Source organism: Lissotriton vulgaris, chromosome 9, assembly GCF_964263255.1.
Source record: "Lissotriton vulgaris chromosome 9, aLisVul1.2, whole genome shotgun sequence".
Lineage (NCBI taxonomy): Eukaryota > Metazoa > Chordata > Amphibia > Caudata > Salamandridae > Lissotriton > Lissotriton vulgaris.
The window spans coordinates 943,890,341-943,908,368 of NC_141697.1; the positions used below are offsets into that span (position 1 = coordinate 943,890,341).

General features: G+C 45.6%; 1 protein-coding gene across 1 annotated transcript in view; it reads right to left on the minus strand.

Annotated features, from left to right (window-relative positions):
• LOC147692587 (RNA-binding protein 6-like) overlaps nt 1-18,028 on the minus strand; it is a 1,208,024-nt gene that overhangs the window by 346,366 nt on the left and 843,630 nt on the right. The gene's annotated exons all lie outside the window — the stretch shown is intronic.

An 18,028-nucleotide genomic window follows, 5' to 3' on the forward strand; every position in this document is an offset into this window, starting at 1 on the left:
AAACTGAAGCCAATCAGTAAACAGGATATATCAAAGTATACCAGATGCGGTTGTGGGGCTCGCAAACAGGATATGAGGGTTTCATTTTAAAAAAATTTGAAAAAGAGTAGGGGCTGCAACAACAAGGACATCGCACCTCACAGGATAGGAGCACAAAGGAGACAATTGGGACTTACCCCAATTACAGTCGGAGATAGGCTACAACTAAAGCGACTATGCAATCCGGGCAGCCACGGCGATAATACTGGACAGTAAACCACATTACAATAATCCACATTTCTAAAAATCACCCCAGAGAGCCTACCCCCCAAGAACAGAAAAACAGAGGCTTGTTGAGAAGCCGAAAAAAGAAAAGAAGAAAGGTGCAAGACCAAGAGACAGCCAACCCTACAAAAGAGGAAAGAACCCTCCCAAAGCCGGAAAAGAGCGATAGGGACCATAGAACAAAACAAACTAAAATAACAAACCCCCCCGCACCCGCCACCCTGCACCCCTGTAATGGCTACGGCCTAACCCACTAACAGCGTGCCTGTCGCCCTGGAACTGCCCCACAGAAGGGAAAATATAAGAAGAAGTGGAGGAGGAGAAAATCAAACAAGCCCCCGGACACCTGATACCCCCCGCCGGCGGTGACCCCCCCCCCATAGCACAATCATCATCAATAGACCAAAACAAGTCAGCATTATCACGGGGAGGACAGTCACCAGGAAACCACCCCCCCTCCTACCCCCGGCCCGGTGAGGTATTCGTTGCAGTCCCGACAAAAGTAAACAGAGCAACCCCAGGGAAATAGAAGTCAACCCTGCAAGCCTCACGAGGAGATCTATCGCCAAAGTCATAACAGTTGCAAACCAAGGGAGCGTCTCAGATGGTCCAAAGCAGAGGCGAGGAGCAAGAAAACCTCAAAGTCAAAGTCAGCCCTGACCAGTGCGAATCCGTTCCGGAGCACATCCCGACCAAGCCACATCCGACCAGAGGCAGTCAAAGCGTCCATGGCGGACCAGGGCAGTGAAGGTGGAGCAAAGTCCGGTCTCAAAATGGCGGCATCCGTTATGCAGACGGGCCGGAACAAAGGAAAATGGCGATCCCCTTCGACGGGACCCTGAGACTCGGCAATGAAGAACAGGACATCCAGCGACGACACACCATCGGATAGGAGACGTAGAGGGAAGACCATGTACTGTAGCAGATTCAGGAAAGGTGAGGCCGACTCTCAAAGGAGCAAAGTCGGGCTGCCGCTCGGGCCCCGGCAGATGGAGGGTCAAATCGCTCGTCTGGATCGCAGATTTCTGTGCAGGCTCTGCAGCAAACGTGGCCGGTCGCGAGCAGACATCATCCAGTTTCGCCGCCAGGGAGACACATGCGCCGGTGAATTGCGAGCGGAGCGCCCCAATCGCCGCCATTACGGATCTCAATGAATGTGCGCCATCCATCCCCTCCATCCCGGGGTCCAGAGGACGGAGGGGGACACAATCTCCAGCCCACATCACCGGGCTCCGGGCACACATTTGGCGATCGCAACAGCAAGGGCGCCCCGAACAGGCACACTCAGGACAGACACCGGCCGTGGGTACAGCCCGTCAGCCCCCGGACCGGGAAACGAGGGTCAGGCACACAACCCACCGCCGAGGTGCAGGAGGATCGCAGCACGTCACAGTGTCTCTTCTCCGGCACCATCCATCAACGAGGACAAGAGTCAAGAGCGGAAAGAAGTATTCAGACCTGGAAGGCCGGCCACAATCGCGGTCCCACAGCCGATGTTGATCAGGTCCCTCTCGGGTGTTTCAAAAATCGAGGTCCCGGCGGCAGCCCGGGAGTAGGCCAAAAATGGGACACGACATAACTTCGTCGCTGAATAAGGTAGGAAATCCGGGAAAGCACCGTTGGCATCAGGCAACCTTCATACATCCAGGCACAGGGCGTGGGTGGAGGATAAACGACAGGTTAGACGGGTCGCCGGCGGAGGTCGGCGGAGCCGGGAGCTTATGCGGCCATCTTGGTTCGCGGCGTAGCTCCTCCAGAAAGTGTTTTTAAAGGTTAATGTCTTGCACTTCTTAATTCTATTTAGAGATATTAATAGGAATCAGAAATTACTGCAGATGCAGATGGGTATATTTATACAGTATATTTTAGCTTTCTCTTTGAAATACTTGCGTAAGGATGCATACACACACAAATGGCATTGCACTCACAGACAAATGGCTTTAACGAAGATCTCAAGAAAAATAAATGGAATCATGTCATCATATGCAAGGTGTCTCCGATTACCTGAAAGGCAAGATTAGCTGGCTAATGTACAAAAAACCCAAGAGAACAAGAGGGCTGATTGAAAACCACCATAATGCCAACGGATTGTTCTGGCAAAACCAAGTCTGTTCCATACATATGCACTAATGCAATGGCAGCACACTCTGGCATGTAGAAGGACGTTTAACACTTCCTCTCATAGGACCCGCTCCCCCCGCCCGCAAAGATACATCAAAGCAATATGTTTCCGGCATCTCTTGGCTGTATCACCAGGCACATTTTTACCATGAGATATTTCCACTATAATATCCAAAAGGTATTCCATTTGGTGAAGAGTTAAGGCATAAACTTCTAAAAATTAGGATTATAAAAATACACACCAGTTTATTGGTTTCAACAGATACTCTTTTTCTAGTTCATAGTGCATTCAATTCATAGCATATCTTACATAAAAAATACACAACACTAACTTCCACATTGCTGCACAGAACCATTACATAAAATGTATTTCACGTATTTCCCTAACTCAGAAAGTATAATTTCTTAAACATGTTTGACCTTCCATCCTAAAATTTGCTATTAAATAAAACAGCCAATGTGTTTTGTGGTTCTTCCTGTATCAATTCCACGGGTCTGTGCATACACAACAAGAGAACATGTAATTAATAACAAAAAAGTGACACAAATACTAAAAGAAAAAAACGTTTAAAAAAGAAATGTTATAAGACATTCAAATGTTTCACAAGTTAAATGGTTATACTAGTAAACCTTTTATTTTACTAATTATAAACATTTTTGGGGTTTTATCATATGTCCACTAAAACGTACAAAGACAATAGAAATTATTTTCAAGCAAACCACACTTGGACAAAAATAATTGTTCTGTTTATTAAACCGTTCCTCTTTTAGATCTCTATTCCTCAGACTAAACTTCAAACTGAGGCATTTCCTATCATTATTTTCTTCTAACCCACTCAACTGATTCGCATACAAGTGCATCAAGTACTATTCAGTGCATCCAGTATTATTCAATACTTACTAGTAGTTTCTATTTCATATTTCTCCTAGTCGTAGAACAACAGGGAATAACTCATATGTATGAAAAATATATATTTAATCTCATCCTAAATGGTGTGATGATGTCAAATTATCGGCCTAAGCCATATCAATGGTATTACCCACAGCATAAACAAACTAAGGTGATTTTAAAGGATAATAAATATTGGTATAAAATAACTTTCTTTTAAAATTAAAAAAACATTTACTCTTAATTAGGCCATTTTGACAACCAACTGAAATCATATTGAACATATGAATGGAACAATAAATTTTTTTCTCCTTTCTTGATCAGTTGTGTTTAGATAAGTGGCAGTCATGTGAATTTATATTTTTCTAAAGAGGTGACTTTAGTTGGGTTGTGCCAAAGGAGATACTATTGATACGTCGTAGGTCGATAATTTAACATCCTCACACAATTTAGGATGAGAAGAAATCTTTTTAAATATTAGTGATTCTCGGCCGTGACACAACTAAGAGGAATATGAAATATAAACAAATAGTAAGTAGTCAGTTAGTACTGAATAACAGGAAATGATTGTACAAGAATCAATAAGGGTGGGTCAGAAGAAAATAATTATAGAAGTTGGCTCCAGTTGAAGTTCATTCAGCAAATTGAGGTCCAAAAGAGACAAGGTTTAATAAACATAACTGCTTTTCTGTCCAAACACGGGTTGCCAGAAAATTATTTTGTCTCTGTACATTTAGATGGGCATATAGTAAATTCCTAGGAATGTTTCTTAGTCAGTGAAATAAAAGGTTTACTGGTATAACAATGTATCTGGCGAGTACCTAAATATTGATAATTGTTGAAGAGTTTGATTGTCTTGTAACATCTTGCTTTTTTTTTGGTTTTGTTTCACTTGTTTGTTATCCATTATATGTTCGCTTGCTGTGTATGTACAGGGTTGAAGAAGCAGTACAGCAAGTACTGCAAAATACATGTTGGTTGTCTTACTTAATTGCACATTTTTGGAAGAAAAACCAAAACATGTCTGAGAAAGTATTTTTTCAGAGTTACGGAAATATAATTCTATACATTTTATGTATTAGTGCTATATATCAATTTAGATACTATTAGTGTTGTGCATTATTTTTGTGTAAAATATGCTATGAATCAGATGCACCATGAATTTGAAAACTGGTATTGGTTGTTTTTATAATTCAGATTTTTGCAAGTTTATGTTTTACTCCTAACCGAATGGAATAGCTTCTAGGTATTACAGCAAAATACTGATTTAAAGATCCTGCTTTAGGGGAAAATACAGTATGGTGAGTTTAAATCAGAGTAGGGCAATGGCCAAAATGTTCATATATGTCCATTTTCACTTTTGGCAAAGACAATTCTCCTTGTCCAAAGAATTGTAACTTGTACTCTGGCAGTTTACAAATCACATGATTTTCAAGAAGATATTGAAGGTGAACAAAAGAGGCAACAGAATACATTTTCTGGACGGGATCATAGTAATGATAAGAGCGACATTGACACAATCCAGTAAGATTAAGTTCTGAGCTTGGACCACTGACATGAAATTAGCCTTGGGAAAAAGCTTTGGATGACTTTCATGAAGCTAACCTAGCATTCAACAATTTTTGCAGTCTTTCACATATGTTATGTCTCCTCAAGAACAGTGCCCAAGAATAAGATGCCTTCACAGATGCAGAGTGTAATGGTAAGTGCAGTGAGAGAAGTTAGCTAGGATCGAACAGGTAGGTCAAAGGTTTCAATAGGAGATGATCAGATATTAATTTTTTGGGGTTGAATCAGAGCTAGTGCTGTGCCATCCTGGTATATATTTTTCTACTGCCAGAGACAATGAAAAGATATAGAACTCAGAACATACCATCAAGTACACCAATGATTCACTGGTATATCAGTGGTGGGCTACGCTTGTGTATCGACATAGTTAAAAATACACAGAAAAACAGAGTGAAGGCCAGGATAGAGCTTTGTGGGCTAGCAGTACAGGGCCAGAAAGGAAGAACTATATACTAATGTGTTAGAAGTGGATGTCCAGGTGGCAATGAGGAGCATAAAATATGTTCAAGTTAAGGTAATAAATATTAACAAAGTCTATGAATATGTGAAACAAATGGAACCGGGGTGATACGCATTAGCTTAGCCTCAGATGGAGGAAATCTAGGAACAATCCCTACTTTGTCTGGTGGCGTTTATGGGTTAGCTGCGGGTAGGATTGCATTTCATTTAAATTTGTAACACTGCAGATTGATCTCTCATAAGATTTGCATACAAAATGGGTTTGGAGTTTCAGATTGAACATTAGCTAAAATCATTTGAGACATTTAATCAGTTGGGGAACCTTTCATTGAACACAAACTCTTTAAAAGAGATAGTGCATGTCTTTCTTTGATTTTCCCGATTTATACATTATATATTTTTTTGTTTATTAGTTGTCTCTGATTATCCTCCAGTCTTAGTGCTTTTGACTATAAGAGATAGCGAGGGAGCTGTAAAACTCCTTATGCTCTTGATAGTTAATGATATTATATACTAACGTTAATCTAGACAAAAGGTTAATGAGATGGTTGAATTCCTATCTGCTATCAAGAGAGCTTGGAACAATCAGACAAAATATGCTACTTAGGACACACTTATGCAAAGGGACTACGTTTTTAACTTTTGTTTGAGTCTGCCATAATTATCACAACTTTTTCTGTGCATATACAAGGCGCTGCAACTGCCAATTGCTAAATCACACAGGGCTAATTACAAATTGGCTGTTGTATTCCGACTCGTGTGAGAACCCTGTTTACGCATGAGTTGGAATTACAAGTCGGTAGATTTTTAACGCATCCAAAATTTATCTGGTGTGTTAAATACTTCAATCTTCATTAAAGTTCATCAGGTCAAACCTGCTGAAATTTAATGGTGAAAAGCATATGGTGTTTATAGTATCACACAGATTATGGTGTGTCAAAACCCAAAATCTGCATGTTATAATAGGAGTTATTTATCGCGCCCGATAAAGCACCCCATGGTATCGTTATTTATATGGTACGACAAATAGCACCTAAACTTGTAACCAAGCTCATAGGCTTCGAGGGGAAGGGAAAGGCGCCTGACTTTCAATGGATGCTCTCAGGCGCTTTGTCACAAACACCTACAAGAGGTTCGGAAGTCATGCCAAACACGCTCTTGGGGCGGTGTTATGAAGTCTTTCTTCATGAAGCACAGCAATAAAAGGGGAATTCACTTTCACTGCTTCTTAGACACTGTCCCAAACTGTTGAGTTAGAGCTGTCAAAAGGGAGTAGGAGTAGTTTCTTACCTGTAACTCCAGTTCTGTAGTAGGGGTATCTCTGTGATAGTCATTTAAAAAAAAAAATGTTTAAAAAGTTTTATATAGCGCTGGCTAGACCCAGAGGTATCAGAGCGCTTTACATGAGCATCAGATCATGGTTACAGGTTACATCGTTACAAAGGTTACACAGTTCTTAGAGCATGGCAACATAGTTAAATGTAGGGTCGAGATAAACAATAAGCACAAATACGTAAGGGGAACAGCAGGCAAGGTGAGAGATTCAGGGGAGGGGGGGTTGGAGCAGGGGAAGTAGACAGATAATGAAGGCGGTAAAGAGGGGAGGGTGTGAGACACAGCATGGGAAGAGGAGGGGAAGGGTGACAGGGACACAAACCGGTAGACGAGTCAAGGCAACGTCCAACGTCCAGTAAGCTGTGATCCCTGGGGAAGTGGTATCACTTCCCTATTTCTGTTGCGAGAGGCTCCCTTTACGCAGTGGACTCTCTCAGAGGGGTCTCTGAGACTCCAAGGCCTACACACTGGATCCTTCCCCAAAAAGGAGAGAGGAGTGCTTTGGCAAGGGGTGCCATACCATACCTCAAGTGTGAGTGGCTCCCTTGGCGCAGTGGACTCACTCAGCGGGTTCGCTGAGACTCCAGAGTATAAATATTGGATCTTTCCCCAACAAGGGGAGGAGGAGTGCTTAGTCAAAGGGCACAAAGGACAGGGTGGTAGGCTGAGTAGCAGGCATGGGGAGATATTCAGGGGAGAGGGGGTAGGAGCTAGGGAAGAGACAATAAGGAGAGATGAAAAGAAGTCTGCCCAAAGACCGACTGGATAGGTGACGACCAAGGAGGGAATCCACGCCCATCTCCTCTATAGATAAACCAAGTAGCTCCACCGGGCATCAGACAAAATAGTTCAGTCTCAATACATTGAGAGAGGAGGGAAGGAGAGACATAAATAGAGGGAGGATGCGGGAGGAGACGACAGGGAAGACGAAAGGAAGCGCAACAATGCTGTTCAACAATATACCAGAAAAAGATCAACAGGTAAACAATATATCAAACAATCAGCAATACATTAGAGGAGGAGACAAAGGAGAGAGAGAGTAGAGGGGGGTAGGGGAGGAGGTAAAGTGAGGATAAGGGAAGAGACAACAGTAGAAACGAAAGGAAGTCTGTCTAAAGACCGACTGGGTAGGTGACAACCAAGGAGGGAATCCAGGGCCCATCTCCCCTATAGCTAAACCAGGTAGCTCCATCGGGCATCAGACAAAATAGTTAGGTCTCAATACATTGAGAGAGGAGGGAAGGAGAGACATAAATAGAGGGAGGATGCGGGAGGAGACGACAGGGAAGACGAAAGGAAGCGCAACAATGCGGTTCAACAATATACTAGAAAAAGAACAACAAGTAAACATTAAATCAAACAGTCGGCAATACATTAGGGGAGGAGAAAAAGTAGTGGGCGGGTAGGGGAGGAGAGAGCGTGAGGATAAGGGAAGAGCGCATTGAGGTAGGGGTAGTGATCGATCTTCAAGTTCAACTCATTGCCAGTGTGAACATCTGTAGCTTGCAAATACGCAGTTGTTTCCAGCATCTGCAGTAGTTTGGGCCCATGTTGCAGCTGTTCGCTCAAGGACACCTGCCTTTTGATTTTCGGCCCTTTTTAGACAGCCAGATTCCAACTTGCCAGCATTAGAGCCAGAATATCTGTATAGATAGAGATGGAGACAGTCCAAGATGGCCACCTCCTTGGAATGGACATTATAACCATCAGAGTAGTCCTGTGTCTATTTCCATTAATCGGACTGTGTAGAAGAAGTCTTATTTCAATTTCTGGGTCTCCTATTGGGGTTTTTTGGTCCTTTTTCAGTTATTATTGTTAGCTTCCAACTAGGCTCGAAGTTTTACTTTCCCTAGAGCAAGAGCAAGTTGGAGGTGGACCCCAACTTAAAGGTAATCATGTGGGTCGCCATTTTGTAGTTTTGTTAACACGCAGCCGATACTGCCAATAGATAATAAAAAATAAATATGAAGTGGTGCCATATGGAGCGCTCTACTTCCCGTGTGCAGGAAGATGACTCCAATATTTAAATGAAATGTGTCTTGCCCCGATGCCGAGTTATGCTGCAGCTTCATCTGGGGCTGCAAGTACTGTGCGGCTCCGTGTGAAGAGTCTGGTTAGGGGGGAAGGCTCACCTTGCTCCAAAGACCCTTTGATCTCTCTGCACGTCTGTGATGTCCCTCGCCAGCTGAGTACTTCCCCTACAGTTGAAGGGGCAGCGAAGCTTTAACAGAGGTCCCGTTCTGGATCCGCTCTGTTCACTGCGATCTAGGACGAATTCTGCTCCTCCGGTGTCACTCTCGCTCCAGTGCTTCGCACCCTCAGTGTGCTCTGAAGAGCAGTGTGGCAGTATCACAAAGTGGATTGGCCCCAGCGCCTAAAGACTTGTGCAGCGCTTCAGTTTCAGTGCTCCAACCCGGGCGAGGCCGTCATTTTCCTCCTTGGGGAAGGACAGAAGGGTCGGTCCGGACCCTCGGGTCCCCGGCATCACAGAATCACGGTAGCGGGGCTGGGGGATGTGGCTGGGCTCCTTACTTCTCCCCCGTGCGGGGCTCGGACGACCGGCAGACAGGGTCAGCTTCAGAGGCCGGGCACTTCACGACAAGCCCAAGTCCTGGGGATATGGTGGTAAAGCTGCAGGACGGATTAGGCCCACCAGGAACACAGCAGCGGGTAGGGGGAAGAAGGGGTGTGCGCTCCTGAATTTGGCCAAAGGTCTTCACTGCGCCCATAGGGAGTTGTTATAATGCAGGAAGGGAGATAACAGACTCCAGCAAGAGACAGACTCTCACAGCTTCAAACACAACTTGGAAGGCTTCGCTCCTCTCCTCGCTCGAGACAGGCAGTTCCAGCAGCATCAAAGTCGCAGACCGGACTCCAGGTGGGTTTTAAAGCCGATTTATTTTCCATGCAAATTTATCGTTACGTTACCGGCAGGTTTCTTGATAGAGGGATGTCGAGTAGCAGGGTTGAGGGGGGGTATAACCGGGGATATTCACAGAAAAGTGATCCCTAACCCTGGAGCTTCCTTGGGGAGCTCCACCTCAGTGGCCATCTGTGAATAGTCTTGCCCATGTGCGTGGAACCCGGAGCAATCAAAATAGTCTCTTAGGTCGTCTTCTTCTGCAGTCCTGCATAGACACTTAAGAGAAAATGAAAGACAAATAATGCAGCCTGATATTAACAAGGCTACACTGGCCAGCACTTCATCATGAATTAAAAAAGGATAGCCAAATAATATAGAAATTTACACATTTTACAGAGTTTCACACAGAGAAACTCCCCTTCACAAAAATCCTTTAGCATGATGGAGAGGAAGGGTTGGACAGACAAGCCCTATACGCTGCCATTATGTGTCTGGAAAAGGAATACCGAGCCTTTAAGGAACCCTCCAGTGACCCTCGGTATCCCATGATGTACAGCCAAAGGCAAGTTACTTTCTGTTCTTTTTTAAGGACTTTTAAAGCCAGGCCTGTTGCATCCAGGAAAAACATTTTTTCCACCAGGGAGGATGGAGGGTCGCTTATGACTATCACAGAGATACCCCTACTACAGAACTGGACTTTCGGGTAAGAAACTACTCCTTCTGTAGTAGGGGATCTCTGTGATTAGTCATAATCTGTGAATAGAATTGGAAGCCCATCCCAACAACCAAATCCAGCGGTGGAAGAAAACTAGAAGAAAAATACTTACTGAGCAAATAAATTCCTCAGCGAAGCCTGCCCAACTTGTGCATATGTCCTTGCATCAGAATCCAGGCAGTAATGCTTAGCAAATGTGTGGACAGACTTCCACATAGCCGCCCTACAGATGTCTGCAATAGGAACGTTACGTAGCAAAGCTGCTTTGCCTCTAGTCGAATGAGCCTTAGGCTTACCCCCTAGAGTCTTGTTAGCCTTCTGGTAACATAGTTATATACAGGACACAATCCACCTAGATATGGACTGTTTGGAGGTGGCAAGGCCAGTCCTGACTGAACCGTAATTCACTAACAACTGATCTGACCTCGAATGTCTTTGGTCTTATCTAAGTAGAATTTCAACACCCGCCTCACATCAAGTGAATGAAGGGACCTCTCCGCCGGAGAGGAAGGATGTTGAAAAAATGTAGGTAACGTGATCGTCTGGTTGACATGGAAATAAGATATCACTTTAGGGAGAAACTTAGGGTGAGTCCTCATGATAACCTTGGAAGCATGAAATACAGTATAGGGCTCCTGACAACACAGAGTCTGAATCTCATTCACCCTGCGAGCCGATGTTATAGCCACAAGGAAAGCCGCCTTCCAGGACAAATGCTGTAGCAAAGCCTTATGAATAGGCTCAAAAGGCTCCTTCATCAACCTTGACAGCACTACATTAAGCTCACACGAAGGCAAAGGACGCCTAACAGGGGGAAATACCTTCTTCAAACCTTCCAAAAAATCTTTAATTACAGGTATCTGGAAAAAGGATGTTTGTGAAGGGCATTTCCTATACACAGTTAATTCTGCGAGGTGAACCTTAAGAGAATTAAGGCCAGATTTCGCAAAATGCAGGTGGTATGGAAGGATGACATCTTCCTTGCAGGAGGTAGGCTCCGCATTCTTGGACGTGCATCAAATGCAGAACCTTTTCCTTTTGTAGGCATAGGAGGTCCTGGAGGATGGTCTCTTAGCCTCCTTGAGAATTTCCATGCAGTTGTCAGGCAAGTTCGAGTGTCCATACTGTACTATCTCAGGAGCCATGCCGCCAAACTCAACAATGAGAGGTTGGGGTGCAACATCTGCCCCCCGAACTTCGTTAGAAGGTCCGGCCGACATGGAAGCCACAGATGTTGTTGGAGAGACCGGTGGAGCAGGTCTGTGAACCACCACTGTCGAGGCCACTCCGGAGCCTTGAGGATCATTCGCGCTCTGGATTGAGACAGCTTGATGAGCACTGCCGGAATCAGGGGAATGGGTGGAAAAGCATACAGAAAGCTGTTTGACCAGCTGATCCATAGTGCATTCCCCAGAGTCCCCGGTTGGTAAAACCTGGAGGCGAAGTCTCGGCATTTGCTGTTTTCGGCGTTGGCGAACAGATCTATTTCTAGAGTGCCCCTTCTTGCGAAAATGTTTCCTAGCAGCTCATCGTTTAGGACCCACTCGTGGTTTTCCTTAACGAGCCTGCTAAGTGTGTCCGCCTGAGCATTCTGCACACCTGGAAAATGGATAGCCGTTATCGTCAGTCCTTTGGCTAGCAGCCAGTGCCAGATCGAAAGCGCCTCCAGAGACTCGAGCCCCCCTGCTAGTTGAGGTAATACATTGTGGTCGTATTGTCCATCTGTACAAGCAGGGAGTTGGTCCGGAAGGACAGATGAAAGGCTTTCAGCGCCAAATGAACATCCCTGAGTTCCAGAAAATTTATATGATACGTGGACTCCGCCTGTGACCACGTTCCTTGGATCTGCAGATGGTCCGAATGCGCTCCCCAGCCCTGGAGAGAAGCATCTGTCACAATTGTCTGTATTGGAATGTCCTTGTGGAATGGAACCCCCTTGAGGAGATTCTCTGCTGAACAACACCACTTCAGGGACTGCTGAGCGTGCTGAGACAGTGTGATCCTGTCCTCACGGCTCCCTCTCTTCTGGTCCAATTGATCCTCCAGACATTCCTGCAGCGGTCTCATGTGGAGGCGTGCATGTGGTGTGAGGAAGATACAAGAAGCCATCGACTCCAGGAGAGACGACACTGTCCTCACCGTTGTTGAAGGAACGGACATGAGAGTCTGAGCCTTCCGAAGGATCAATAAGCGCCGCTCCTCCGAAGGACATACGCTTGCTCTGAGAGTATTGACGGAGGCTCCCAAGTACTTCAGACACTGAACAGGAGTCGGGACAGACTTGGACATGTTGATGTGCAGACCCAGTTGGTTCAACAGAACAGCTGTCCTGTTGAAATGCAATTGCGCTTCCGGGAAGGTGGGGGCTTTGATCGACCAGTCGTCCAGGTACGGTAGACAAACACCTTGTTCTTCCTCAGGTGCGCTGCCACCACCGCCATGCATTTCGAAAACGTCCTGGGTGCAGACAGAATTCAGACCAAACGGAAGTACGGAGTACTGATAGTGGTTGTTGCCGACTAGGAAACGCAGGAAATTCCGATGTTTGTGTGCAATGGGCACATGGAAGTACGCATACTGCAGATCTATTGCGCAAAGCCATTCTCCTTGATGCCGCGGAGTATAAATCTGGTGTAAGGACAGCATGCAAAATCTTTCCCTGCGAATCCATTTGTTTGCTTTGCGTAAGTCCAGAATGGGCCTGAACTCATTTTTGTCCTGTTTGCGCACAAGAAAGATCCTTGAGTATAGACGCTTTCCCCTTTGAGACAGAGGGAAGCCTTCTATTGCCCTTTTTCGTAACAGGGTATCGGTCTCCGCTTGAAGTTCGCGCAACAGGTACTGCGAGCGAACCAGTGGGATAGCTGGAGGAGGGCTTAGAAAATGTAGACTGTATCCATTGCAAACAATATTCAGCACCAACTTGTCCTGAGTAATTTTTCTCCACTCTGCAAGGTAATTCTGAATGCTTCCCCCCACCGGAGTGGGTAACAGAAGAGGGGGAAGTAATCCCTCAGGGCTTAGACTCAGCCGGGGCCCTTATTCCCTGATACGGATTGCTGGTTGCCTCTGCCCCTCTGACGCTTCTGGAAGGGATGCCTCTGGTATTGCTGTTGTTGCTGCTGCTGTTGCCCAGCTTGGCGACCATGCCCTCGCTGGAATCACTGGGAGCAGTAGCGCCTTTGGTATCGACGGAAAGACTTCCGCTGTTCCTTCGGCTTCTCCAAGCCCATAGCCTTCAGCGTTTCAACTTCCGCCTTCATGCAGGCCATTTCTTCATCCGCATGGGTCCTGAAGAGGGTGGACCCCGATAAGGGCAAATTGGCAATCCGCTGTTGCGCCTCCGGTTTTAGGGAGGTAAGTCGCAACCAGGAATGGCGTCTCAAGTTCACCCCGTGGCAGTACCCATGAGCCGCCAGGAGAGAGGTGTCTGCAGCCGTGCTGATAATTTGATTGGAAACCATCATGCCTTCATTCAAGATTTCTTGAAAATCTTCCCTTGTGTCCCTCGGGAGGAGTTCAATGTATTGTTGGACTGACTCTCATAGCGATCGGTCATAGCGACCTAAAAGCGCAGTTGAACTTGCTGCTTTCATGGAAGTGGCCGCTGTACTGCAGACCTTCCTTCCCGCCAAATCCATTTGACGGCTCTCCTTGTCCGGAGGGACTGTAGACGAAGGAGCAGTAGAATGTTGCTTCTTGGCCGCTGTCACAATGACCGAATCCGGTGCAGGATCCGTTCTCAGAAATGCCGGAGCAGAATCCGGGCGCCTGTACTTCTTCTGAAGTCGAGATGGAGCAGACTTCACCGAAGCCAGCGTCAGGAACAGCTCCATGGCCTGTTCCTCCAACCCTGGCACCAAAGGTAGTAAAAGATGAGAGAGGTGCCTACGCTGTAGCGTTTCGAATATGACCGAGGTTGACGGGGTAGGCACCTCAGTGCTATCCCCTGTTTCACTGCTCCCCTCAGCAGCACGTCCTGAAACGTAACTATGTCATCCACTGGCAAAACTCTTGTAGGCGGAGAGTCCGACAAAGTAGGTGAATACCTCCTGTCACTGGAAGAGTCCGAGTACCTGGACCGTGACCTTTCTCTACGACGACGATGTTGTGATCTGGTCGAAGATCTGCGCCCACTGCGAGAAAGGTGTCTCCCCCGTGATCTTGGTCTCCTGGGCGCCGCCGGAACCACCGGCACAGGCGGTTGCGGAAGAGGCTGAGCTGGAATGAAAGGCCTTGTTGTGGAGGCGGAGGTGGAGGAGGTGGAGGTGGAGGCGGCGGAGTTATTTGCGGAAGAGGCGGAGGTGTCCTAGGCCGTGAAGGTGAGTAGGTCCTGGAGTAGTCAGAGTCTGGAGACCTAATTACTCTCTTCTTACGAAGCGGCCTCGGGGAGGGTGCTCTGGAGGTCTACTTCCCCGATGAAGAGCGCCGCCGCCGCCGTGACCGGGTACTCTCTGATGTGGAAATGCTAACCACAGAGGATGAACTTCCAATAGACACTGTTCTGGGCGTCGACTTTCTCTTCGACGTCGACTTACGCTGCGACCTTGACTCCCTTCTCGACGTCTATCTTCTTGACGTAGATCTTCTCCTTGACGTCAATCTTCTCCTAGACGTCGATCTTCTCCTAGACGTCGATCTTCTCCTAGACGTCGATCTTCTCCTAGACGTCGATCTTCTCCTAGACGTCGATCTTCTCCTAGACGTCGATCTTCTCCTAGACGTCGATCTTCTCCTAGACGTCGATCTTCTCCTAGACGTCGATCTTCTCCTAGACGTCGATCTTCTCCTAGACGTCGATCTTCTCCTAGACGTCGATCTTCTCCTAGACGTCGATCTTCTCCTAGACGTCGATCTTCTCCTTGACGTCGATCTTCTCCTTGACGTCGATCTTCTCCTTGACGTCGATCTTCTCCTTGACGTCGACCTTCTCCTTGACGTCGATCTTCTTGTGTCGACTTTGACGTCGAACGGCGGCGTCGACTCGACGGCGAGCGCCGATGTCTTCGGGACTCAGAACGACGACGATGGTGTGTCGACGTTGTCTGTGAAGTCCTCGACGTCGACCTCCGCAGAGGTCTCGACGTCCTTCCCCTCGACGCCGGGCGTCGACGTCGCTTTAACCCAGAGCCCTGGATCGACAGGGAGCATATAGTAGTCATACCTCTTGACGCCAACGTTGTAGCGATCGATGTCGACCGGGACTGGTGCCGTTTCTGGGCCTTCTCTTGACTAGGGAGCCCCCCAGAGGCCGATGCACGGGCAGAGGAAGAAGATAGAGTCCCTGTATGCCCAGAGGTCCTACCTGCATCCTGATGTCTTCTCTGCTCCAGGCCTTGAAGACGGATCCTCCCGGAGAAAGATTGACAAATATCACAGGAATCAGGAACATGTGTTGATGGAAGACAGAGTATGCATACTCTGTGTGGGTCTGACTTGACCTTCTTCCTAGCACAGTCAGGGCACTTGTCGAATAAAGCTGGCATTTCGACAGGAAATAGGTGGACTAGCACCTCAAAAAAGCTCAAAAAAGCAGCAAATGGAAGAGAAAGGCCCCAGACATCGAATGAAACGCTAATTAGATCAATAAAAGGCCAAAAATTGAAGTAATACCAATAAAGGTAGAGCTCATTGCTCCAGGATCCTGCCAGCAGGAGCCGGAAAAAAGAACTGAAAGTAACTTGCCTTTGGCTGTGCATCATGGGATAACCAAGGGTCCCTGGAGGGGTCCTTAAAGGCACGGTATCCCTTTTCCAGACAAATAATGGCAGCGTATAGGGCTTGTCTGTCCAACCCTTCCTCTACATCATGATAAAGGATTTTTGTGAAGGGGAGTTTCTCTATGTGTGAAACTCTGTAAAATGTGTAAATCTCTATATTGTTTGGCTATCCTTTTTCATTTCAGGATGAAGTGCTGGCCAATGTAGCCTTGTTAATATCAGGCTGCATTATTTGTCTTTCATTTTCTCTTAAGTGTCTATGCAGGACTGCAGAAGAAGACGACTTAAGAGACAATTTTGATTGCTCCGGGGGCCACGCACATGGGCGGGACTATTCACAGATTATGACTATACACAGAGATACCCTACTACAGAAAGAGCCTTCCCTTTTTAGTCTGGCTTGACAGTGCAGTTATTAAAGACCTTATGTAATCAACAACAAAAAAGCCTTTCAGAGTACTACTGAGAAAGGGGCTTAGGCTCCACCCAAATATTAGGACCCTGAGTACAGGATTTACCTAGGCCAACGTTGTCTGCTTCCACTGAAAAGAGTGACTGCATTGCATTTTTTAGCTTGTGGCAAAGGGTACACTCAATACAACAGGACTGGGTTGGTTATGGTGGCAAGCCAATGATCAAATCTATAGATCTGATCAGTTTATTATGAAATGTAAGGGTAAAGGCAGAAGGACTTATTTATTGTGAAAAACATATGCCATTTTAACGTCAATTCACTTGAAAGTGGATTTCTAATACTCTGTATAAAAGCCTGAAGAGAAGAATTGTGCTATGTGGAATCTCACAAAGACAAGTTAAAGGCAGGTGTTTTGGTGTTAGTTACTCCCTACAGCAAACCAAGGACATAGAAGATTTGCTCTGTCAGGATCCTTGTTAAAAGAAATTGGATTTTGTTTAGCCAACTCTAATTTTGTATACCTTTGTAATTTTAACTGTGTGCTGGATGCCTTGTGGGAAAGCGTAAGTGCAAAACAGTAGGCCTAAGTTGGTAATGGTGACAAGCTATACACCTGAGTGGTGCACTAGAAAAGTTTGTGAAAAGTACTTTTTAGAGCTGGTAGACCTTAAACAGTGGTCTGTGATCACACTGTGTTACATGCTATCAAAAGGTATTTTATTACATATAATCTCACAGATTACTGTAGAAATCAAGGATTGTTTAGGGTTAGTCATCTACTCTTTGACAAACTCTGGACGTTTTTACTGTGGTGATTCACGTTAGGCCTTACTGAGAGGGAATGTATACTGCTTTGCAAACTGGTTTTTCCTATATATTTGTAATTTTATAACCGTAAGCATGGTGGTTGCCAGTTAATATGCATTTGAATAGGTCTATGTTGGATACGATGCCAAGCCAGTAGTAATTGCCACATGTCTTCATTGGTTCATTGGAAAAGTTATGCCCGATTCCATAGGTTTGATCTGTTTATTATGAAACATTATTACAAAGTCAGTAGGCCTAGTTTACTACTTCTGAAAAGCGCATGTTAAACACACCAGGCTTTTAAGGATGCATTGTAATTACACAGTGCTAAAGCCTGTAAGCAGGTATTCTGATACATGGACACTCACCAATTATTGTAGTAGGCAAGGGTTACTGGGATGGTGAACTGAATTTTTTTACACATTTGTAATTTTATTATGGTATACCTAATGGTTACCTCGTGGGAAGGCTTATGACCAACACACTGTATGTTTTAGATGGTTATGGTGACAAGCCAATGATAAAGGTTATAGGCCTAATTGTTTACTGTAAAAAGTTACGACAGAGGCAGTAGGTCTGATATACTGATTGTGAAAAGCATATGTTAAAGTCAATAGTTATTTAAGGATGGATTGTGCTAATTAAAGCCTACAGAGAGGTATTTTGTTACACAGAATCACACTGATTACAGTAGAAGGCAAGGGTTTCAGAATTAGTTACTCGTATGATAAGCCAGGGATGTAGAATATTTGCATCTTAGGAGTGACAGTATTTTCCTTTACCAAATGCAATTTTGTATGTTTCTGAAATGTTATACCTCATGGTTCCCTTGTGGGAACGTTTAATCTCAATACAGTAGGCCTCAGTTAGT